The sequence below is a fragment of the Triturus cristatus genome, chromosome 9 (assembly GCF_964204655.1).
Source record: "Triturus cristatus chromosome 9, aTriCri1.1, whole genome shotgun sequence".
NCBI lineage: Eukaryota > Metazoa > Chordata > Amphibia > Caudata > Salamandridae > Triturus > Triturus cristatus.
In genome coordinates this window covers 1,177,512,611-1,177,537,189 of record NC_140592.1, presented here as the reverse complement: position 1 = coordinate 1,177,537,189, position 24,579 = coordinate 1,177,512,611, and the positions used below count along the sequence as shown (strand labels likewise).

Sequence of the window (24,579 nt, the reverse complement as noted above, 5' to 3'; positions counted from 1 at the left end):
AATACCATAATGGCTTTACTGAAAACCGAGAAGTTTGGTATCAAACTGCTCAGCACATTAAACCCACACTGATGCCAGTGTGGGATTTAATGAAAAATGCACTCAGAAGGCATCTTAGAGATACCTCCTGAAAAGCGACCTAACTTTAGTGTCATGGCTGAGTGGCTGCTCTCCAGTTGCCACCACCAGGCATGTGTCTGGACCCCTGTGTCGAGAGCCTGCCGCTCTCGGGGTCCTGAACAAAAGCACATCCTGGGACGGGGTCCCAAGCCTCTTCCCCCAGAGTAGGCAGGGTCCACGAAAGGGAAGCTTCAAAGGCCTGTCACCTTTGTGAGTAACCCCAGCAATTTGCTTCTCCCAGCAACTGGCCCCCACTGGTTCTGACCCTAACTTTCGTTGGGAGAATCAGTGGGAAAACCAAGTTAGGAAGCGAGGTGTGCCCACCTTTGCCAACCCCACCCTTCAGGTTGGGGAGGCGAGGTGAAACACAACTCTCAGTCCCCACCATCTTGCAGATGGGGTGACCCAGCCAACTGGAGTGAGGCTTACGCCCCCCTCCTACTGGAGGGTGGCATAATAGGGGGTGTACCCACCCCAAGGATGGGACCTATTGGTCCCGACCTGTGCCTACCTGTAACGCCCCTAAATTTAGCATTTAGAGGCAACCCTAAATCTTGTCTCCTAAGACCATAGCTGAAAAGAAGAAGCAAGGAGAAAAAGGACCAGACAGCCGTGCGGAGAGAAGAAGAGGAGGACACCAACTGACTTGGCCCCAGCCCTATCGGTCTGTCCAAACCTCAGACTCCTCCAGCAGAACCTCGGTGTGTCTTGCAGCCAGCAGTCCTTGAAAACTCATAGAACCTGCCCTGCTTTTGCAACCAAACAGACTTCCGTGAGCACCGGGCTTGCTCAAAACTAACCAACTCTGACTATGGCCGGCTCTGTGAGTCTCCATTACTCCGCTCCCGGCTCCAGAGCAAGATGGAACCAACACCCTAAGGAGGTCCTCCCAGCAATCCTAGCTTGGATCCCAGTGACCCCTGAACCTCAACAAGCTCCCAAACCAAACCTGCAGCCACCAGCTAGAAGGTCCCCTCAACTGCGACCAAACACGACACCCTGACAAACTCCGTAACGGAAGCGGTCCAGTAAGAGCAACCGCAACCAACCGATCGACTCCATCACCGAACGTTTGTGGTCACAAGACAACAACTTCCAAATACCCCATTTGCCTCAACAGCAGCTGACTGACTCTGACGGAACCTCGACCGAATCTGCAGCATCAGCCAAGACCGCAGCCTACACCCGGCTGCCTGTGTGCTGCTGGTGGTGTAGTTCTTGTGTTGCCCATTGGGCTCACAGTGCTGACCTCGAACCCAGGAGCTTTCGTTCCCAAATCTGGTGGCCTGCTTGCCACGGTCCACAAGCCCACGACCGTGCTTAATCCGTTGGCTAACGTCTGGTCTTTGCCCTCTTCACCCGGCCACTTCTTTGCCTCTGGCGGTGCGACTTGAGTGCCCATTTGACCGAATCTTACCCTCTGACTTGTAAACTCAGTTCTGCCTCCCCAGGACTAAATGTGGCTCATGAGTAGTACTGTAAGCCTGTATTAAGTTTCCAAAATGCATTGTCTCATTTTTCTGTCCCTCAGGAAATGAACCAGCCTTGTATCTAGAGATACCTTTCTGTGTAAGAAAAGTAATTGCAAATTAATTCTGACTATCTGCAAATACAAAGTAATTCACTGTAACTAATTCACTGCACCCGAACTGTATTTACACTACATATGCTTGCAAATTATTCTTATACTTACCTGTACCAGGCCTGGCTTGGTTCTAGAAAATCAATATAACTAAATAATATTTTTATACAAACCAATTGGTGAGATTTCAGACCTTGAGTGAGTGAAAGCATTTCTTGCCTGAGTTGTACAATAAATGCTTAGCACTACTCTCTGATCAGGCCTTACTGCTCGCGCACACTACCACAAATAGAGTGTAAGGTACGGCCTATTTTAACCTCTGCCTACCTTTGGGGATCCACTGGACTCTGTGCACACTATACCTTATTTTGTTATAGTATATACATAGCTAGCTTCCTACAACACACACAGAGAAATTAAAAGTTGAACGTCCATGTACACCCTTTAACATAAAGCTATGACAGACAAAACTCAAGTCCAAAACTATACCATCAGCAGTGCTGTTTCCGTCCAATTGCAATTTTTTGTTTACCTATGTCCTCATTAATTCGGTTGAGAACAAAAGACCTCCAAGCAAGAAAAATATTGAGCTCCTCCCAACACCCTCACCTTTAGCCTAAGAAGTCCCTTCCCCAGTCTTAACTCCCTCTCTACTTGCCACAAAGAATATCTCAAACACCATATTGTGTGCAATGTCACCAATCACGGTGGTGATGGAGCAAGGACTCATAGAAAAGAGACTTGCTCTGAAGCAATCCTCTCATTTAACTTCTAACCTTGTATTAACTATGTACAGTGTAAATTAATACGCACCACATTTGACATAAAAGACAGAGAACCTTGCCTACGTGTCTTACTAATAAGTAACTCGAGCAATTTTCTAAAATGGCCGCTAACGGGAAATCTTTATTGCGCATGTGTAAACTGCATCTACGCAGTATGATGAGCTGTCGCTTGGAGGGAATTTCTGGCGCCTGCGCAGACGCTATTAAAATGGCTGCTAGAAAGCTCACATGCTTTGCATCTGCTTTGCAGAAATTAAACCAAGCTATTTTTCTAATGCTAACGCGGGTAAAGCAATAATGGATAAAAGGGGTTTAGAGTAGATATAGGTGGTATACAGTGAAACCATTTTATTTTGAAATTAATATTTGTCTTTCTGACTTTCCTATTAGTATGCATTTGGGCCTTTTGTACGAATCCAGAGTCTGTAACCCACCTGACCTCCGCACATGCGTGGTGTGATTGAGCCGGAAGAAGTGATGTGACTCTGGAACACAGTCCAAGGACGCAAAAGATACATACCCTGGGAACCAGCACCGAAGTCCTCTGAATGAATGGGAATACATGAAAATTATACTTTTGTGTCTAAATAAGATGTGAATACAGGTGGGAATAGAGATTTGTGAATAGAAATTAAGGGGTGAGATCTTTGAACAATAGACTGATAGACTAAGATGAAAAATAAGCATGTTGTGATGATCATTCCCCCTTGCCTGTCCAATCAGAGTTAGTATTTTTATGATATTGAAATGTTAATGGGTGGAACATGAATACCAAAAAGTATAATTGAGGTAGTCTTAGTTAGTTAGTCAGATGGAGATTTGCTGAATGCTGCAGAGCTCGGGATGCTGTCGGAGTGATGAAGAATCGAATGCAGAATCATCTAGCCTAAAATTAATTTAGAAGAAGATCGCAGAAGAGTCTCGAGGAGGAAGAGAGTGTCATAGAGGGGTGCTACGCAAGCGTCGGTGACAGAGAGGTCATCTATCCTGTCCTGATTCCTGTCCGGAAGCCTTTGTCGCCTGATCTTTCGCGGGGGACCCTTCCCAGCTCCTTGGCCAGGGGGTTGGTTTTCACACCATCCTAGGTAAATATATTTTCATGAATGTGCAGATGTGCTTTTCTCTCTATCCTCTCCTTTCTGAGCAACGTCATTGCAGAGTATGATATATTTGTTTCCTTGATTGATAAATTGAATTTTTCTTCCTATGAGTTACGGAGGCTGTACTGTACTTTGAGAAATGGTTCACATGAAATTAATTTAGGTAAAGATTTAAACTTTTCCCCGAGTCTGTGGTTATTTCATCACAATAGAGAAATAATTTATGTCATTTCACCATCAACTAGTTCAACTAATTGTCCATTGACCAGAGGAAAGAACTTTTTGATCAGTGAAAGATTAGTTGAGAACGACAGGCGACTAATCTTGAAATGATAAAATCATAAAACCTTGACTCTAGTGGTTAGCACCAGGCTGTGTGTGAATTGTGTGTTTTATGGGCCCAGGTGAGTATATGGTATTGGAGTATCTGTTGCTGGTTCACCGCTGGATCAGCGGGACTTCCTCCAAATAATTTGCCCCAAATTAGAACCAAATGTTTCCAAAACCCACTCCCTCCATCACACAATCATCTTTCTAGCTTATTTAGAGAATCTCTAGTACCTGATGTTTATGTTTGCTGCATGTGAGCTATTTTTTCCCCTTACTTAAAAACAAACATCTGCTGCTCCCTCATCCCGTCCAACTCAAATCTACGGCTGCATTAAAGAAAGTGCACTATGGGTGCACCTAACATGTGCACCAAGCTTTGATATTAAAGAAGGGCTTTAGATGCTCCTGTGGCCACTTCAGTAATAAAGATTGTGCCAGCACAAAATGTATGCCAGTGTGATCTCAATGGGGAATTCCTTTATTGTCCCATGAAAATGAAGGAATCCTTTGCCTGTGAACCCCCCATTGTATTATAGATGTGAGCACGGAGGCAAAGAGGCCGTCAGATGGCGCACTGGCAACATAGAGATAGAACACATTCAGTGCGTCCCGAGTGCACCTCTTGGAAGGGAGAATGAGGGGCAACACCTTTCAGGTGGGTGCAGTTGTTAGCTGCACTTGCCTAGAGGTGGATCTCTTTTACCTTTAAAGTGCCGGCTGCGTTGCCACCTCCACAGTGAAAGCTGGAGAGGTCACTTGAAACAGCGGGTCCACTTTTTACTAACACGCGGTCCCCAGAGCAGGCACCGGTTCGAGTTGGTACTGAAAAAGTGGATTTGTTGTGGCATGGCATGCTGTTTGGTCTGAGACCAGGATACACTCAAGTGTGAGTTTCAGTGCAGAGTGGAACAGTACACTGTTGTAAGAAATTGGGTTATCAGTTGAGAGCGGTGGGGCCCTACTCCATTACTAAACACAAACCTGTCAGGCTTAATTTAGAGGCAATGTGTAAAGTATTTATGGAGCACTCAAACAGCAATAAAGTGAATTTAGAAAAATAGAGTACATTTTAATAAACATGGCACCAAAAGAACAAAAAATGAAATCCGTAGGAGTGAAGTTATGAATTTCTAAATTTTTCATGTGAGAATAGCACCAAAAAGCACAAATCGGCAATCACAGGTATCGGGCCATACTGTACTAGGTCAAAGTCACAAGTTCAGGTTGACTGCGATGGAGCACAGGTCAGATACAGGGATCATGGTAGTCCGAGTCCACTTGAGGAGTCTTGGATGGAGCTTATTGTCAGTGTGAGGAGCTGGTTGCTGCAGGACATTCACGTAGGCAGGAGACTCAGGTGGTCACTGTTTGGCGCAAAGAGCAAGTCATTGTTGGAACTTCACATTGGTTGGAGATGCAGTGATCATAGCTGACGTGAGGAACCCACTCAGTCATGTAGTGTCCCAAATTTCTGTATATTCGCCAGTAACTCAGTTTTGAGTACACTCTGATGGCAGCCAAGTGCCCAGGACCTAGGGATATCTCTTGGGGATCAGAACTCCCTCCAGCAGAAGCAAGCAGCAGGGCTCAGGCAGGTCCAATTGCCAGACAGTCGTCAAGTTTGTTGCAGAGAAAGACTCTGTAAACTTATTGTGTCTCTTTAGCTCAAACAGGAGGTCAGCCAACTGGAGTCACTTCTGATGCTTCTCAGTACAAGGCATGTATGCCCAGTCTTCAGACAGCAGAGCAGTCCTTTCTTCTGAACCTTCCATAGGTCCAGGAGTGCTCTGACTAGAGGTTCTAAGGGTGCCATTCTAACCAGTGCCAGCCTGTGGGTGGGGCATGTCCCCTTTGTCTAACCTTCCGCCCTTTCCTTGGTTTGGCTCCAAACCTTTTAGGAGGACAAAGGTGGGCAGGCTAGGTGTGAGCTTCAATTGTCTATGGCAGGGCAGGTAGCTTCAGATGTCAGGAAGGGTATGGGCACAGCTCCTAGACTACCCGTTGAAGCACAGGAAGGGCGGAGTACAATCTAGAGGTCATCCTGCTTAGAGAGGAGCACCTTGTCCTACTCCCAAGGCTCTTTTTTCCCCACGTCTGGAAAGAATATGCAGCTCACCACTGTAGAGCCATTCACAGTCATGTGACCCTGGACCTTAGCAGAAAAGCACATTTGATTGAGGCAGAAAAATGCCACCTTCCTTAAAGTGGCATTTTTAGAATAGAAGCTTAAATTCCCACTTTACAGCTAAAGAGAATTATACATTATTTGCTCAAATGAGTGGAAGAAGTATTTCCTTACCTTCTCCAAAATTGATATTACGTATTAAGAGTAACAATGTAGCCCAGTGTTAGTATATGGGAGAGATGGCCTTGCTACAGTGAAAAACATCTCCAGGAGTGTTTTACTGCCAGCACATGAAAAACTTAAGTACACATGTCCTAAGTGTTATATAACCTGCGCTATTAGCCTTCAGGGGGACAAATACATTTTAAAAAGGAGGCTTAGGCCTGGCGGAAGGCTTATTTTGCAAGGTTAAAATAGTAGTTTTAAACCTGCACTACAGGATGCAGTGATAGGACTGATGCATATTTTACAGTGTTACTTTATTGGCTGGCACAATGAACACTACAGCTCATTTTTGCCATTCAATTTAATTTACAGTTAATTGATGCATGTAGTGTCATATACAAGTGACACACAATGTAATTAAATGGGCCAATCAGGTATATACCAGTTTTACTCTGTTTAAAGAAGAGAGCACAACGCACTCTACCACTTGCTACTGGGTGTATAAGTGACCAGAGTCCTAAAGCCAACACAAATGAGTACAGCAAAGGAAGGCAGATTTTGGAGGCGACCCTACAGAAAGGGTCAGGTCCGAAAACCATATTTTTAATACAGCACCCTGATGTCTCTCTTTTGTCCCCAAAAACATCAAATAGCACTGCTTTAAAGAACTCCCCTCTAACTCAGTATCAAAATCCTATTAGATCCCAAATTCTGAAGAATGCCCTCTAACCAAAACTCTCTCCCACTCATATCGAGCTTCATTTTTTCTAAACATCACAACCATCTTTCCTTCATTTGAAAATTTCCACATCATTACACTTTTTACAACACTGTTGATCATGACTGTTGGAAATGGCCCTTTTTGCAGGGTTATCCCCAAACTTTTTGCTTCTTCCTCCTTTATTTTTTCTGACCCGTGGTTGTTGGCAATAGGACTCTGGGCACTTTACCACTGCTGATCAGTGCTAAAGTGCATATGCTCCCTGTATAAATTGTTATATTGATTGGTTATCCATGATTGGTATATTTGTTTCACCTGTTAGCTCCTAGTAAAGTGCACTGAGTGTGCCAGGGCTGGTGATTCAAATGCTACTAGTGGGCTGCAGCACTGATTGTGCCACCCACAGGAGTAGCCCTAAAATGATGTCTTAGGCCTGCTTGCAGTGCCTATGTGTAGTCCAGGACTGCCATGTTGACCTGGCCAGTGCAACCACTGACCAGGCCTTATCCTTCCCTTTCTGTACATGTCAGGCATCCCTATGGTGGCCCTAGGTACCCCCCTGAGCTGGGTGCAGTGTATCTGAAAGGTGGGGCATGTACTGAGGTGTGTAACATGCCCTGGTAGTGAATTACAGCCATTTTAGTTTTTCACTGCTGAGAGGCTATCTTGCCCATAGGACAGAATGGGGGAGGCTGTTTACATGCCTATCTTCCCCTAAAGGCAAGATAGAAAATTCAAGTTTGGTATCTCTGTGTTCAGAATTTAATTATACATCTTTTTAGCAAGATGGTTTTTTAAAATTCAATGGGTGAGAATAGCACTTTTTAGAAAGTAGCTATTCTCCTGTTTAACCTTCCTGTGTGCCTGTGTGCAGATTGGCTGACTGGTTTCATGTGAATGGCTAGGTGGCTCCAGGAGTCTGGATGAGTTAGCAGCAGGGTGAATAGGGAGATCTGCTCTAAATGGGTGGGAGGAGTAGCCCCTGGGTTTGAGTAGGGGTGCTTCTGCCAGCACAATGCTGGCTCCACCCCCTGCTGGCCAGGCTGAGGACTCTGCCTCTGCCAGCACAAAGAAGGCTCCACCTCCTGCTGAGCGTCTAACGACCCTGCCCCTCACTCTGAAAGGAACCAGGTGCTCCAGGGCAGAGCACACCCAGGAACCGGTTTGAGCAGGGGAATCCCCCCGCTGGAACAAAGAGAGACAAAGACTTGGAGGGGTATAAGAAGAGAACCCAGACACCTAAATTTTAGATCACTGTGGAACTAAGAAGGAACCTCTGCCAAGGAGAAAGCTGGAAGGAACTGAAGAGGAGAAGACTGCCTGCTTGCTGTTTTGCTTTGCTGCCAAGGAGAGGGGAAGGACTTTGCTGTGTCCCCTTCTTTTGATTCTGATCTCCAAGGGCCTGAGAAGAGCTGGCTACCTGTTAAGAAGTCCCAGGAACAAAAGGACTTCACCACCAGCTCCCCAGGAACTCTGCTGAGGGAGTTCTGACCTGCCTTGGAGTGCTTGCCTAGTCTTGGGGCCTCAGGAGGTCGTTTTGCTGTGTTTGGGAGCTGGAAAGCAGAAGCGTGAACAAGAGTAACTGGTACCCATCGCATCATCCATTTGAGAGACGTATCATCCGGTTGTGAGTCGCAAGAGCGAGAGTGCGAGGAGAATTTCAGCGGGGCGTCATCGCAGCACCCGGAATCCCCGCATCGCCGAGTGCGTCGAGCATCGTCCCGGTGCGTGAAGATTCCTGATGCTGCAAGGGTCGTCGCAGAACCAGTTTGCGTGGCGCACCACTGCCGGTGCGTGAAAGTATCCAGTCGCTGCGTGTGTCGACGCAGAGTCCCGTCCCATGACGCATCGAGGGTTGCGGCGCCAGAAGTCAGCGTTGCGCCGCGCATCGCACCGCACCGAAGATCGTCGCATCGTACCTGTGCGTGAAGCTTCCCCCTAGGAAACCTACGCAACGAAAGCCAAAGTCATCGCATCCTCCCCCTACAGATCGGAGCCGGCGCACCCAGCTCTGCTGTGTGAAGCAGGGCTGCTGCAAAGCCTCCCCAAGGTCTCAGGAGTATCGCATCGCCTTTGCCATCTTCCTTGTTATAGCTTTTGGGAACCTTAACGCAACTACAGGTACTGTTGGGCACGAGAGTGTCGCATTTTGTGCATTGAGAGTCGCATTGTGCAGGACACTGATTTTTACATCCTGGAGTACTTTCTGCAAACTCTTGAACTATCTTTAAAGTAACCTTTTTAATTGTATGTTAGTTTTTCTGTAGTATTTGGTCTTGTGAAGTTTTTAGTAAAGATACCTTATTTTTCTAAAACTGGTGTGGAGTAAATCTGTGGTGTTTCACTGTGTTACTGTGAGTGTTGGTACAAATACTTTACACATTGCCTTTGATAGCCTAGACTGCTCAGGCCAAGCTACCTAGAGGGTGAGCAGGGGTTATCTTAACAGTGTATCCCCCTTTCTCTGACTAGAAGCAAGGGTCCCTACTTGAACAGTGGTACCTACCCTGCCAACTAGAGACCCCCAGATCTAACATTGGTGGTCAGCAGTGAGGATTTGAACTTGTATTTGTACTTGACCCACAGTAATTGGTGTACATCACTAGTTTAAGTGCAGACCACTACGCAACCACATACCGTGTTTTGTTTTGGTTCTATTTTTGATCTGATCCTTGAGTCATCCAGGCATCATGTCTCAGAAGGGTAAAGCAGCAAGTGATGTTGCAGAACTGGAGTTTGATATTGAAATGTTAAGTGATTACAAATTAGGTCAACTCAAGCAGTTCTGCAGGATCTTTGGATGTCCAGGAAGGAGGAGCTACGGAAGACCTTAAGGGCCTGGTGGGAAGCAAAAGCGGCTGGGGAGACAGGTGATGCAGAGGTGGATGAGGATGCACAAGCAGGTGGTTTCAGGTCACAGGATATGCCTGTGTCCAGAGCAGCATCCAGGGCTGGCAGCAACCATTCAGCTAGAAGTTTTTCCCCAGAGGAGTTGGAGGAAAACCAAAGGGTTAGAGATCATGAGTTAGAAGTTATGAGGCTTGAGTTGAAGCTGATGGAAATAGAAACCCAGAACAAAGTAGAAGAGAGCAAGAAGATGTATGCCTTGGAAGAATTTAAATTGACCTTGGCACATGAACTAAGGATGAGGGAGCTTGATTTGGAGCTCGAGAGGCTTGAGGCCATGAGTGTCTCAGCTGAAGAAGAAAAATGGGTAGCTCAAGAAGTGAGCTTTGCTGAGTTGGAGGTGGAGTCCAGCTCAGATGGTGGCAGCAAGATTGTAGTTTCTAGTGCTGAGAGAAAGGTACAAACACCCAGAGATGTGGCACCTGACTTGAAGGAGGGGGTTGACATTCACCAGGGGGTTCAGGTTTATGATGTAGTTCCAGTGGAGTGCAGTTTCCCTGAAGTAGATTGGGGAACTGGCACAGGGGACCATATTCCTAGTGGTGGGAGGGACACTCTACTGACCCTAGATGAGAGGTACAGGGAGAGGGGTTCCCCCATGGTATAAACCTTGGTGTGTGAGTGTGAAGACCACCCAGAAGAGTGTGAGTTGTGTGACAGAGACAGTCAGATACTGTCTTGCCAATCTCAGGATTGGTGTGGGGTACTTGTGTGAGGCACTGGAGGGTGAGGCAAAAGGTAGCTTGGTTAACAACTGTGGGGGGCTGTGTGATTCATTTGTTGGAGAGCATATTTTAAGTCCCTGTTTCCCAGAGCTATGCCAACACCCGGTGGAGTGTGAGTTCTCTGGTTCCAGAGAGCTTCCTTTGGAGGCAGACCTTTGGTTGGATGCCAGAGGGTCTGAAGAGTAAGAGACTAGAGCGGAGTGCTCTAGACAGGGAATGCACTACTCATGTAACTCAAAGCTGAGTAAAAAACAAGTGAAACATCATTTATCTATTTAGCCAAACAGTAAGTGGTATACACCATATAACCATCTGTTGATTATTTATAAGTGAAAATAATAAATCATCTTTTGTTCTTATGACAGTGTAAATTTATTCACACTTCTGCCAAAATCAAAGCAAAATTGAAGATTCATGTGTACAATATTCTATATTACATATAGTATAGCTTGATTTTCCCATTTTCCCAATGCATTTCGGGCGCGATGTTCGCCCTTCTTCAGGGGATATCTAAAAGTAAAACATCAATCAATCATGTGCATAATAACTGACCAAGAGCAACAGTTTAAAAGTTTTACAGAAGGCAATTCTGGCGTCACATGGGTTTTGCAACAAAATGGGGCAGTGGAGAATTGGATTGTGTCGTTATCAAGTGTAGACCAGGAGGGGGTGTGGTCCCAGCAAGAGAGCAGCGTGATTGTAAACAAGAAAGTGAAAGACACCATGTCTAACTAAAGGTCGTCACACGTGCACAAGTACCAGCATAAAACCACCACCAAACCAGAACGGCGGATAAATACCTGGAAAAGCTAGAGTCTCTAGAATTAATCCAAAGTTGTAAACGATGAGAAACACGATCTAAAAAGAATAGGAGCGTAGTATTAACAAAAAGTAACAACGAGAAACTGATGAGATGATGAAATGGACATGAAAGCGCTTACCAAGAATTATATCGGCCCTAACGGACAGTGAAAAACAGTCGGAAACTGTATTAGCAATGGCGCGGGAACAGCGCTGTGATGGAAAAGGTAGAAACCTGCAAGTAACGAATGAGGAAGATTAAACACAGCGGTGTATGCGCCGCAACAACTAAAGACTATAAACAAGTCAGTCATGGTACCTGAAGGTGACTGCAGATATCTGCAAAAATAATCAGTTGGTTCATAGGGCAGTAAGTAGATCCACACGTGGATTCCAGTTGGATACGGGATCACGAGTGAAAACAGCAGTGTACGAAAGTGAGGAGGGGCTTATAAACACGAAAAACAGTGGCGGCCATATTAAGTTGGGAAGTGGGAAACAAATGCAACAGAAGAGGGGCTTATAAACACGAAGGACAGTGGCGGCCATATTAGGTTCAGAAGTGAAATACGAATGCAACAGGAAACAAAAGAAGACAAGAAAGCGAATAAACATGCAACAGTGTTTTGGAACGTACGAAGTTTGGGCAACTGTAACACATCCTGCCTATTTACAATCTCACAAAATAATAAAGGTCCACAGGGCGAACATATTATCTTATTGTAAATTGAATCCACAAAAATTAATAACAATAGCTCTAACCATAGAAACTGATGTTATAGGCGTCCTGCCTATTTACAATCTACAAAATGTGAAGAATGACAATTCTACCAACATATCATAACAAATAATGAAACAAAACACATAAATGATGACGTTACCCATTTGAGATGTAAGTACATGCCAATGTGTGTGTAAACAAATTAGGAGGTGCAAATGACGCGTCTCCCAGTATAATATATGCAGTCCTGACTATTTTGCACGTAAATATACGCAAATAAGGACAAGAATCTATATGTGGCTAAAGGCCCACGTGTATATATAAAAAATGAATGGGTGACAAGTGGGACCTGTGAGTGCTCAAATGCTGAATGGGGACTACTGTGACCACCCTCTTGTTATTGAATGAAAATGTCTACAGGAAACAAGCAAATTCAATTTTGTCATTGAGACCTTTGGGACTCAAGGTATTGAGATACCGAATCCAAAAGGACTCCCTTTGTACAATGAATTTACTCATGTCACGATCATTGCAATGTTGAACAACTTCAATAACACTGAATTTGAGTTGAGGGATCGTGTGATGTAGATCACTCCAATGACTAGCCAGTGGTGACGATGTGGATCTAGTTCGGATACGGCTTTTGTGCTCCGTGATGCGAATGCGTACAGATCTCTCAGTTTTGCCTACATAGTATAGGCCACAGGGGCATCGAATAAGGTATATGACATTTGCAGTGTTGCAATTTGCAGTGAAATTGAACTTAATGGGCTTACCCGACCAGGGGTGAGCCAGAGACACACCTGTAATAACGTTATTACAGTGTGAGCAATTGTAACATCTAGTCATTCCTTTGAATGTCACATCAGTGTAAGGTTCTCGTTTTTTGAGAAGTTCCTTGAGATTGTTAGAACGTTTGTATGCAAAAAGCGGTGGATGAGTGAACAAATTCCCAAAATCCGGTTCACTCTGAAGAATATCCCATCTGTTGAGGATTGTTTTTTTGATGGCAGGAGAGAGGGTCGAGAATTTAGACACATAGACTTCCCTAGATTGAGGAGGTTTAATGCGTTTCTCCAGAAGTGTTGATCGGGACACCTGGTTCAGACGTTGAACTGAAGCTTCAATAAGTTGATTGGGATAACTACGTGCCAAGAAACGAGTTTTAGTCTCTTCAAGGGTAGTGTGTAATTGTGCGTCATCAGAAATGATACGTTTGAATCTCAAAAATTGAGAATAAGGGAGATGGCGTTTCAATGAGTGAGGGTGAAAACTGTCGTAGAGGAGCGTGTTATTACAATCTGTAGGTTTTTTGAACAAAGAGGTTGCCAGGTGGTTAGATGATAGTTCTATATGTACATCAAGATACGAAATTGAAGGTTTATCCAATGTGTGTGTGAACTGGATTCTGGGATTGAAATCATTTAGAGCTGCCAATTTTGATTCCAATATCTGTCTGTTGCCTTTCCACATGATAAAAATATCATCAATATATCTGCGATATATGACAAGATGATCTGTCCATTCACTGTCATTAAGAATGTTCTCCTGTTCAAATTTCATCATATAGATGTTTGCGTAGCTCGGAGCTCCCGCAAAACCCATAGATGTTCCGTGGGTTTGGAGAAAAAATTTATTTTTCCATGTAAAGTAACTGTGAAATAAACAAAAGTGCAAAAGTTCCAAGAGAAAAATTTTGTTTGCAGGAATGGTGTCCATTTGGAGCAATGCCCATTCAATCGCCTCAATACCCTCAGAATGTGGAATTGAGGTATATAAAGATACAACGTCAACTGTGAGTAACCAGATATCATCAAAACTCTGAAGATTAAGATTACTGAGTATTTGCAAAAAGTGTGTGGTATCTTGTACATATGTGATGCCAGTCTGAACAAATGGTTGCAAAAAGTAATCCAAGTACCGGCCAATGGGATCATGGATAGAATCACACCCTGACACTATCGGTCGCAATGGTGGATTGGTGAGACGTTTGTGTATCTTAGGAAGTGCGTAGATGACTGGTCTACGGGGAAATTTTTTGTACAAAAAGTCATGTGTCTTGGTGTTAATCCACTCCATGTCTTTAGCATGTTTAAGAATGGTGAGCAGTATGTCCTGAAATTCAGCAGTAGGGTCCGACTGTAATGGAACATAAGTGGACTCATCAGACAACAGTTCACTGATTGCTGATTCATAAAAACAAGTGTCCATTATGACCAGTGCGCCACCTTTATCGGCCGCTTGAAATGTTAAGGAGGGGTTATTTCTCAAACTCTTCAATGCTGCTTTGTCCTGTGGTGTTAAATTCTGGTGTTTTTTCGATGGTGCTCCCAGATGTAATAGATCATGTTTAACCAATGATTCAAAAGTGTCTAACACTTTATGCGAAACAGGGGATACAAAGGTACTCTTGGGTTTGAACTCCTTGTACTCCGTTTCACTGGTTGTCGGGGCAGAAACAATTTGCGTGGAAAAGAAATATCGCAATCTTAATTTCCTCATGAATTTATAGAGTTCAACCTCTGATTGAAATGAGGTGGTATGGTAGGTGGGGACAAAGGATGTTCCCTTATTGAGAAAAGCAATTTGTGAATCTGACAAACTGGAAGAAGAGATGTTCACAACTAGTGTTTTTTCTGTCTCCTGCCTGTGCTTTGCGATTTTGTGCTTTCCACCACCTCGGCGGGTTTTGGTGGAATTGGGTCGAGGGGAGATTGACTCGTGGGTGGACTGTTTGCTGCTGGGCTTATTTCTAAAAAAGAAGCCTTAGTGCTAGAAGTTGATGGAGCTGATGAGCTCCCTGACTCATTAACGGTTGGTACTGAAGGTCTATTTAGACGGGTATCACTTGACGAAGCTACACTTTCCTCAGATGAAACGTCTCCTGATTTAGCAAATGTTCGTTTGTGAGCGTACACTTCCGCCCAAGAGTAAACTTCGTCTAATTTATAATCAATAGTGTCCCGCCTAAACTTACGAACTTTGCGTTCGTGAATTTCCTTAGCGTAACCGTCCAACTTGTTATTAATGATTTTGACAAAGCTTCTCCAGTCATATGTTTTTTCAAAGAATCTTGTAGTTCAGAAATTTCCATTTCAAGGTCAGCCAAAAACTTTTGAAAGTTCTTCCACAATCAGTAAGATTAAGTCTAATGAGCACTTATTAAGTATTGAAAACCACTTTTCCATGAATTTTTTATTCATTTTAAACATCATAGGTCTGAGTGGAAGTCTCAGCCCTCTTGGGATCCTGCTGGCTTTGTGGTACTGTATTAAAGTGGTGGCATGCAGTCGCTGATTAATTTCGCGACGCATCAAGTATTCAAGTTGTCGTAATTGCTGTGTGGATGAGCCCTGTGTGGCGTCGAATGTACGAGCCTCCCGTATAAGTCCATATATTTCTTGTGCTTCATTGTCGGTGTATGCCTTAGTATCCGCCTTATTGGCGGTGAGGTTAAGAATATCATCGAATGACATATTTCAGTGTGGTGCTACAGTTAGCTGTTAAGGGTGGAAATAAAGACACGAAATGTGAGGAGAGGGAACAGCTGGTGTGCACTCGGATGATAAGAGTAATCCCAAATTTAATAGATAGTTCACAAACTTAAATGGGGCTTAGTGTGCTGACCCTGAGGTGGTTCCACCCACCACCTGAATTCAAAAGCGTAAGAGACTAGAGCGGAGTGCTCTAGACAGGGAATGCACTACTCATGTAACTCAAAACTGAGTAAAAAACAAGTGAAACATCATTTATCTATTTAGCCAAACAGTAAGTGGTATACACCATATAACCATCTGTTGATTATTTATAAGTGAAAATAATAAATCATCTTTTGTTCTTATGACAGTGTAAATTTATTCACACTTCTGCCAAAATCAAAGCAAAATTGAAGATTCATGTGTACAACATTCTATATTACATATAGTATAGCTTGATTTTCCCATTGTCCCAATGCATTTCGGGCGCGATGTTCGCCCTTCTTCAGGGGATATCTAAAAGTAAAACATCAATCAATCATGTGCATAATAACTGACCAAGAGCAACAGTTTAAAAGTTTTACGGAAGGCAATTCTGGCGTCACATGGGTTTTGCAACAAAATGGGGCAGTGGAGAATTGGATTGTGTCGTTATCAAGTGTAGACCAGGAGGGGGTGTGGTCCCAGCAAGAGAGCAGCGTGATTGTAAACAAGAAAGTGAAAGACACCATGTCTAACTAAAGGTCGTCACACGTGCACAAGTACCAGCATAAAACCACCACCAAACCAGAACGGCGGATAAATACCTGGAAAAGCTAGAGTCTCTAGAATTAATCCAAAGTTGTAAACGATGAGAAGGTCTGAAGAGGCATTGGGGAGTGATCCCAAAAGTAGTGGTGCAGATATCTTCCAGACCTGTGAGGTGGAAGAGGTTCAGTGTAGCCCAGTTAGGTCCCAGTGTAGTGGGAGGGGTGTAGGGGCTCACGTCCTGTCTCAGTGGAGAAGGGGGGAGTGTGGGACTGTGGGTCCCAAGGTGCCCGAAACCCAGTCTCAGGGCCTGGAGGGTTCCTTAAGGGAACACCAGGTTGGGGGCCTAGACAGTGCTAGTAGGCCATTTGAGGAGGATCTCCTAGTGTCAGGAGAACCTGGATCCGGGTTGACCCACCTGACCACCTGGGAGGGCTGTGCATTAGGCATACTGGGACGGAGGAAACGACACAAAATACCAATGCGCTTTGTATCCCTAGCTCACTTGCTGGCCAAGCGCTGTATAGCCATGCACTGGTGTGATCCATCGGGCCCCCCGCTGGCGGCATGGGCAGGAGCGGTTCTTAAATGGGCAGCTGCTGAGGAAGAGGTAATCCGTGCGGAAGAAGCCAGAGGTATCCGCAAAACCCCTATTTCCCTGGAATGGGCGCTCCTATTGTACCAATTCAGACAATCCCAGACCCCGGAAGCCACAGCCACTGCCATCCAGACCCCCAACACGGTACAGCCTTCTGCTATACAGGCCCCTGAGACAGTGGATCTTCCACCACTACCCCCTGTGCCATCACCGGACCAGTCGGGTCCGTCTTCGTCACTCTATCACACTCAACGGCCCCCCACATCACTCTACACACTCGCCTCCCCCTGAGCGAGCAGCAACTGCACTGTCGAGTAGGCAATAATGGACCCGCCGCGTACGCCCACTCTAACACTACACACCCCATGGCATACCCCAGTTCAGTTCTTCCCCAGTTCCCCTCTATGGCAATGCTCTGCTACAACACAGACCACATCCTCACTGAACAAGATATTGATGTACTCCTTATGTTGACGGAGGTCTACTCTAATACCTATGTACCACAACTCTCTGCGACACACGCTGTATGTACGTTTAAACCTCAAAATGCCAATAAAAAGAATTTTCAAAAAAAAAAGTCAGGAGAACCTGGAGCCTCTGTAAACAGAGCTCCAGTGATTCTGGTGTCTGGCGGTACCGCTCCAGTTGGGAGGGTGCAGAAGTCCAGACTGAGGGGTGAGAGGGGGATGTGTTCCCCAGTGGGAGAACCAGTGGGTCAGGCACCAGCCAGAAGGGCTGAGTCTCCTAGGAGTGACCATGGTGACACCACTTCTGTCCTGGGGGATCTTCGCTCACTGTCAGGTGAACAGGGGCCGGGAGATCTGCGCCAGGCAGACTGTCACGAGACACATGAGTCATGTGTCACCCTCGGGGAGATACTGTGTGAGTCCCCAGAAGTCCTGGCATGCCAGGCAGGTGTGCAACCGCAGGGTTTAGTCCCTGGGTTGGGAGGCCAGGTTCAGGATCTGCCTGACCTGGAGGGAAGGACATCTGTAAGCTGTGTCCTGACCGGTTTGGCTTCCAGGGGTACCACTCCAGTGGGGAGGGTGCAGCACTCTGGAAGGGGGTGCAGAGGGAGAGAGTCCTCGCCTTTGACCCCGGTGCAACCTGAGGGTTTAGACCCTAGGTTGGGAGACCAGTTGCTGGAGAGAGGTCCTGAACTGGTGGGTTAGTTGTGTTCTGAGGGTGACTCTCCGGGGAGGACAGGGCAGGACCCCAGAAGGAGAGGTAGGGGGAGGAGAGCCTCGCCCGTGACCTCTGGTCAGCCTGAGGGTACAGACCCTGAGCTGGCGGGCCAATGTCAGGATGCCCTAACTGACTTGGCAGGAGGGAGAGTGGAGGAAAGGTGCCAGGCACCTGGGGCTACTGCCCTCCACTTTCTGATGCCACAGAGGTTAGAGAGGCCTGACAGGCATGAGGACTGGCTCTCATCACTGACAGTTGTCAGTGGCCCCTGTGGCTGGTTGTCCTGGTGGACAGGGTTGCCCCTGGAAGGGGGGCAGGAGTCACACCCTGGGGGTGGACTGGGCCACACCGTTGTGTTGGCCATGTGAGTACTGTCTACCAGTATGGACACATCTGTGATGGAAGTCCTGGTGCGCCAGGCAAGTGTTCAACCGCAGGGGTTGGTCCTTGGGTTGGGAAGCCAGGTGCAGGTGTTGCCTGACCTGGAGGGAGGGACATCTGTAAGCAGTGTCCCTACCAGTTTGTCTTTGTGGTGTATCACTCCGAGTGGGAGGGTGCAGACTTCTGGAAGGGGGTGCAGAGGGAGGGAGTCCTCGCCTCTGACCCCGGTTCACCTGAAGGGTTTAGACCCTAGGTTGGAGGGCCAGGTCCGGGGTGTCCCCCTTGACCTGGAATCCCAGTTGCAGGATAGAACCCCTGAACTGGTGGGTGAATGGTGCAGGACACCTGCCCCCAGGTGCCCTGACTATTCTAGAAGGGGGTACCACTCCAGGTGGGAGGGTACAGAGCCCCAAGGAAGAGGAGGACCGGGTATAGAAAAGCCCACCCCAGCCTCCTGTCCAGCCACCGGATACAGGCCCGGGGCTGGTGGGTCAGTGCCAGGTTGTCAGACCCGACCTGACAGGAAAGGGAGTGGACGAAGGGTGCCAAGCACCTGGGGCTACTGCCCCCCACCCTCTGATGCCACAGGGGTTTGAGAGCCCTGAGAGGCATACGGCCTGGGTCTCATCCCTGACCACTGTCACTGGTCACTGCGGCTTGCTGTCTGTCTGTTGGGACACACCTGTGAGCAAGTTAAGGCTAGGTGCTGCACAGGTGGTGTCCACAGGTGAAGAGAAGGGTTCCACATGGGTTGGCTTGGTGGACCCTGAGAGTATGGATGGAGAGATCCAACCGGGTTCAGGAAGGCGTAGAACAGGAATAGTGCCCTGCTGTTTGGCCCAGTTTCCGTGTTCTACCGCCCTAATCAGGGAATCCCATCGAGGTATTGCTTGGCCTACCCAGGCTTTAGGCTGGAAGGGGGTTGTGTTGGAAATGGCCCTTTTTGCAGGGTTATCCCCAAACTTTTTGCTCCTTCCTCCTTTATTTGTTCTGACCCGTGGTTGTTGGCAATAGGACTCTGGGAACTTTACCACTGCTGATCAGTGCTAAAGTGCATATGCTCTCTGTAAAAATTGTTATATTATTGGTTATCCATGATTGGTATATTTGTTTCACCTGTTAGCCCCTAGTAAAGTGCACTGAGTGTGCCAGGGCTGGTGATTCAAATGCTACTAGTGGGCTGCAGCACTGATTGTGCCACCCACAGTAGCCCTAAAATGATGTCTTAGGCCTGCTTGCAGTGCCTACGTGCAGTCTAGGACTGCCTTGTCGACCTGGCCAGTGCAACCACTGACCAGGCCTTATCCTTCCTTTTCTGTACATGTCAGACATCCCTATGGTGGCCCTAGGTACCCCCTGGGCTGGGTGCAGTGTATCTGAAAGGTAGGGCATGTACTGAGGTGTGTAACATGCCCTGGTAGTAAATTACAGCCATTTTCGTTTTTCACTGCTGAGAGGCTATCTTGCCCATAGGACAGAATGGGGGAGGCTGTTTGCATGCCTATCTTCCCCTAAAGGCAAGATAGAAAATTCAAGTTTGGTATCTCTGTGTTCAGAATTTAATTATACATCTTTTTAGCAAGATGTTTTTTTTTAATTCAATGTGTGAGAATAGCACTTTTTAGAAAGTAGCTATTCTCCTGTTTAACCTTCCTGTGTGCCTGTGTGCAGATTGGCTGACTGGTGTCATGTGATGGGCTAGGTGGCTCCAGGAGTCTGGATGAGTCAGCAGCAGGGTGAATAGGGAGATCTGCTCTAAATGGGTGGGAGGAGTAGCCCCTGGGTTTGAGTATGGCTGCCTCTGCCAGCACAATGCTGGCTCCGCCCCCTGCTGGCCAGGCTGAGGACTCTGCATCTGCCAGCACAAAGAAGGCTCCACCTCTTGCTGAGCGTCCAACGACCCTGCCCCTCACTCTGAAAGGAACCAGGTGCTCCAGGGCAGAGCACACCCAGGAACCGGTTTGAGCAGGGGAATCCCCCCACTGGAACAAAGAGAGACAAAGACTTGGAGGGGTATAAGAAGAGGACCCCAGACACCTAAACTTTAGATCACTGTGGAACTAAGAAGGAACCTCTGCCAAGGAGAAAGCTGGAAGGAACTGAAGAGAAGAAGACTGCCTGCTTGCTGTTTTGCTTTGCTGCCAAGGAGAGGGGAAGGACTTTGCTGTGTCCCCTTCTTTTGATTCTGATCTCCAAGGGCCTGAGAAGAGCTGGCTCCCTGTTAAGAAGTCCCAGGAACAAAAGGACTTCACCACCAGCTCCCCTGGAACTCTGCTGAGGGAGTTCTGACCTGTCTTGGAGTGCTTGCCTAGTCTTGGGGCCTCAGGAGGTCGTTTTGCTGTGTTTGGGAGCTGGAAAGCAGAAGCGTGAACAAGAGTAACTGGTACCCATCGCATCATCCATTTGAGAGACGCATCATCCGGTTGTGAGTCGCAAGAGCGAGAGTGCGAGGAGAATTACATTGCGGCGTCATCGCAGCACCTGGAGTCCCCGCATCGCCGAGTGCGTCGAGCATCGTCCCGGTGCGTGAAGATTCCTGACGCTGCGAGGGTCATCGCAGAACCAGTTTGCGTGCCGCACCACTGCCGATGCGTGAAAGTATCCAGTCGCTGCGTGTGTCGACGCAGAGTCCCGTCCCGTGACGCATCGAGGGTTGCGGCGCCAGAAGTCAGACATGGAATAGTCTGGAATAATTGTTTGCTACATTGATAGTAGTAAGGAAAATCTAAGCAAGAAAATCAGCAAGCAACATTTAATTAAATACACACCCTTGTAATTCAAATCTGTCTAGCCATGTTTCTTGCATAACTTCAATGACCTTTACTGCTATTTTAGACCATGTGACAGGGAGGACGGCTTGGGCGACTCTATACTTTGGCTCTTCCCCTCTACATCACAAGTCATGCTTCTTATCCTTCCACAGGCTAAATGGGAATCCTTCAGCTTTAAGACTCTCACAGCAGACCCTGTAGGACGGATGGTGATTCAAGTATCCAATCCAATGTGGAATGCACGCAAACCATAGAACTTAAGAATAATGCCAAGCCGATGCAGAGAGAGAAAAATTGAGGAGAACAACAGATCTTGGCCAGACGGGACAGAGTCAGTCATCACACCGGGAGTAGCAGACATCGTCGCTGAAATATCCCAAAGGAGAGGAATCCTTAAATCCGTGTCTAAGAAGGAACCCAACAACCCAGTCGAGGGAGTGACCCGGCGGTCTGCCAGCAGTCCCATCCACGTTCCTGGAGGATGCCAAATTAAGGGGATGGTGGGTGAGTATGGTACGGGCTTCTACCAGCATGAAAAGCAGCAGTGAATAACCTACCCTCCTTGCCTCATAAGTACCTAGGGTTCTCAGTAGCCTGAGTTTTTTTTCTTTCTTTTCTCTTCACACCTCTGAGGCCTTTGTGTCACAAAACCCTGCACTTTGTTTTTATCCAGCACTAGGTGGAGGTGAAGGTTTCATGAGCCCTATGAAGAAATAGGTAACTTCCCTGAGTTATTTTCTTTGTTCCGAGGATACTAGCAGGAAGACTCTTGGTTATGGACATATGGAAAGAAATGGGGGACTAATATTCCCCAAGAGAACTTATACCTATAACAAATATCCCTGATAATAAATCAAATCATGTTTAAAGACGACTTGTCTCACTTTGAGTATATGTCAAATACACAATCACCAAACCCAAATGGGATAGACCACCAACCCAACTTCAACATTTTACATTTAATCCTTTTGGCTCCCAAGCCTCACTCCCTCTTGGGCTGTACCCTTTTTTGGATGTTTGTGGTAACTTATATTTAAGCCTTCACAACCTTGCTCCATAAACGTACCCGTGCCAAATGTGTGTCCTTTTTTTCCAACGTCCTGGAGATTCTAAAGGTACCCAGGGTTTGTAGATTCCACTGGAAGCAACTGAGAAAATTGACAAAGTATAGCTTTATTCTGGGGTTTTTTTGGGGGGGGAGGAATGGGACAAAGTTTTGTGCAAGAAAGCATATGTTTTTTTTTTCTGAAAATGACATCAAGAAAAGATGTGCTGTGCTGGGATTACCATCTTTACTGCTTTCAAGAACAAGCAGAGTTGTATCGAGAAACAATGTTTTACCACTGGTTATGAAAAAAGTTAGGAAGTAGAACATTTTTCATAATTTGTAAGGTTTCAACCTTTTTTCAGCTTGAGGTGGAACAAGTGTTGAGCTCATGAGTGATCCCAGAAAGCCATACATTTCTGAAAAGTCAACAAAATTCTGAACTCACCAAGGGGTCCTTTGTGTAGATCCCTCAAGTGTTACCCAGGCAAACTAATCATTGAATTAAAAAAATAATGGGAATGAGTATGAAAAAACCGCCATTTATGACATTTTAATCTCTAACTTTTTGTCACGATGTCTGATTTCCAAAAACAACAAACTGTTACGTCCGATGAACCCTTCTGGCCGCATGGATATGTAGTGTATGTAGGTATTCCAAAAATAAGGGATAGTCAGCACCAACAACTGAGCTGCGCCTTACAATGATTTTTCTTTTTATACCTACTATATAACAATTCATGTGGTAAAATATAAGGAATGAAAAATGCTCATGAATGAAACCTACGTATGTCGGAAATAGACAGAAGATACTAGGTTTAGGAGCAGTGGTTATTTGTACACCTCTGAATTTTTGGTTACCCTTGCTATTGTGAGTCAAAGGGAATTACGTAAATTGTCTTCTTTCTTGTGCAATAGCTTACATTTGGAAGCAGAGAAGTTCAAATTGTAGTAACAAATGTGCTACTATATTGTGTTACCACTTGTCTCCTGATACAAATTGTACCCCGCTTGAGTGGCTGGGTCTAGCTCATGTGACACAAAACGCACTAAAACTCAACCTGGAAACATTGCATTTTCCCAGGGTGACCTGCCCCCACCCCTTTATTTATTTTTTCCTAAGTACAAACACTGGTGTCTGGTGGGCTTTCTATTGCCGGGCTGTAGATAGGGGGCAAACCTTCCAATCAGCCTCAGAGGGCTAGAATGTCTGTAATTTCCATAGTTGCAATGCCTAGTTGGCTTTCTGCCCCCCTGGAGGTGTGGTTTAGGGCAAAACCTCCAATATGCCCTGACCAGGGCATCAGAGAGACTGTAATACTCTTTTTGGGGGGTAGGTTACACAAAAGGTGATTGGAGGAATGCAATAAGTCTAACCACTACCAATTGCTTAGGGTATCATTCCAACCAATTGTTCTTCTGTATACTTTGTCACAACAGTTGAGACCCAGCCATATGCAAATCAGTCTTTACCCTGCTCCTATAGGAACAGTCCAGCATGAACTGCCACACCAGGTCCTCCCTGAACTGGACCACAAGCAACCCAAGACCAGGTTTGCCCTGACTGGGGCTATTCAGTTAAGCCTAGCTTGGCTCCACTGGCACAGTGAACATGCGACACACGTCTTGGCATATGTTTGGCCGCTTAGGGCATTACATAAAAAACACACAAAGGATGATTGGAGGAATGCTTTCAACTTGCTTAATCATACGCATTCACTTGAGGTAGTACTCCAACCCATTGTTCTTTTGTCCACTATGCCACCTCAGTTTAGACCCATCCATATGTAAATCAGTCTTGACCATGCTCCAATAGGAACAGCCCAGCCTTACTGGCAGGCCTTGTCCTTCCTGAACCAAAGCACAAATAACCCAAGACCATTTTCACCCTGATTGGGGCTTTTCAGTTTAGTGTAGCCTGGTTCCAGTGGCACAGTGAGCATGGCAACAACATCTGGGCATACACTTGGCCACTTAAGATGTTACATCAAACACATGAAAGGTGATGGAAGGTGATGGAAGGAATGCTAACAATACATATACCCACTGGCAATCGCTCAAAGTAGCATTCCTGTCCATTGCTCTTTTGCCCACCAAGCTACCTCAGTTTAGGGGGTAAGACACGGCCCCATGCATGGTGGGTAAACCACCCCCAGAAAGACGTGGCTGCAGGCCGTGTCGGAGTATGGGGTGTCTTTGGAGAGCCACTGAACGTAGTCACTTTTATGGAAGTCAAAAACATCCAGCGGGACGAGACAGGAGGCTGTAACCTAAGACAGTTCCAGTAGGTCGGA

General features: G+C 46.2%; 1 long non-coding RNA gene across 1 annotated transcript in view; it reads right to left on the bottom strand.

Annotated features, from left to right (window-relative positions):
• LOC146799579 (uncharacterized) overlaps positions 1–11,538 on the bottom strand; it is a 75,604-nt gene extending 64,066 nt beyond the window's left edge. The window contains exons 1-2 of the long non-coding RNA XR_014969283.1: positions 11,502–11,538; positions 11,361–11,418 (exon numbers count right to left, since the gene is read on the bottom strand). This is a non-coding gene — a long non-coding RNA (uncharacterized LOC146799579). The remainder of the gene's footprint in view (positions 1–11,360; positions 11,419–11,501) is intronic.
• Between the last annotated feature and the right edge of the window lie 13,041 nt (positions 11,539–24,579).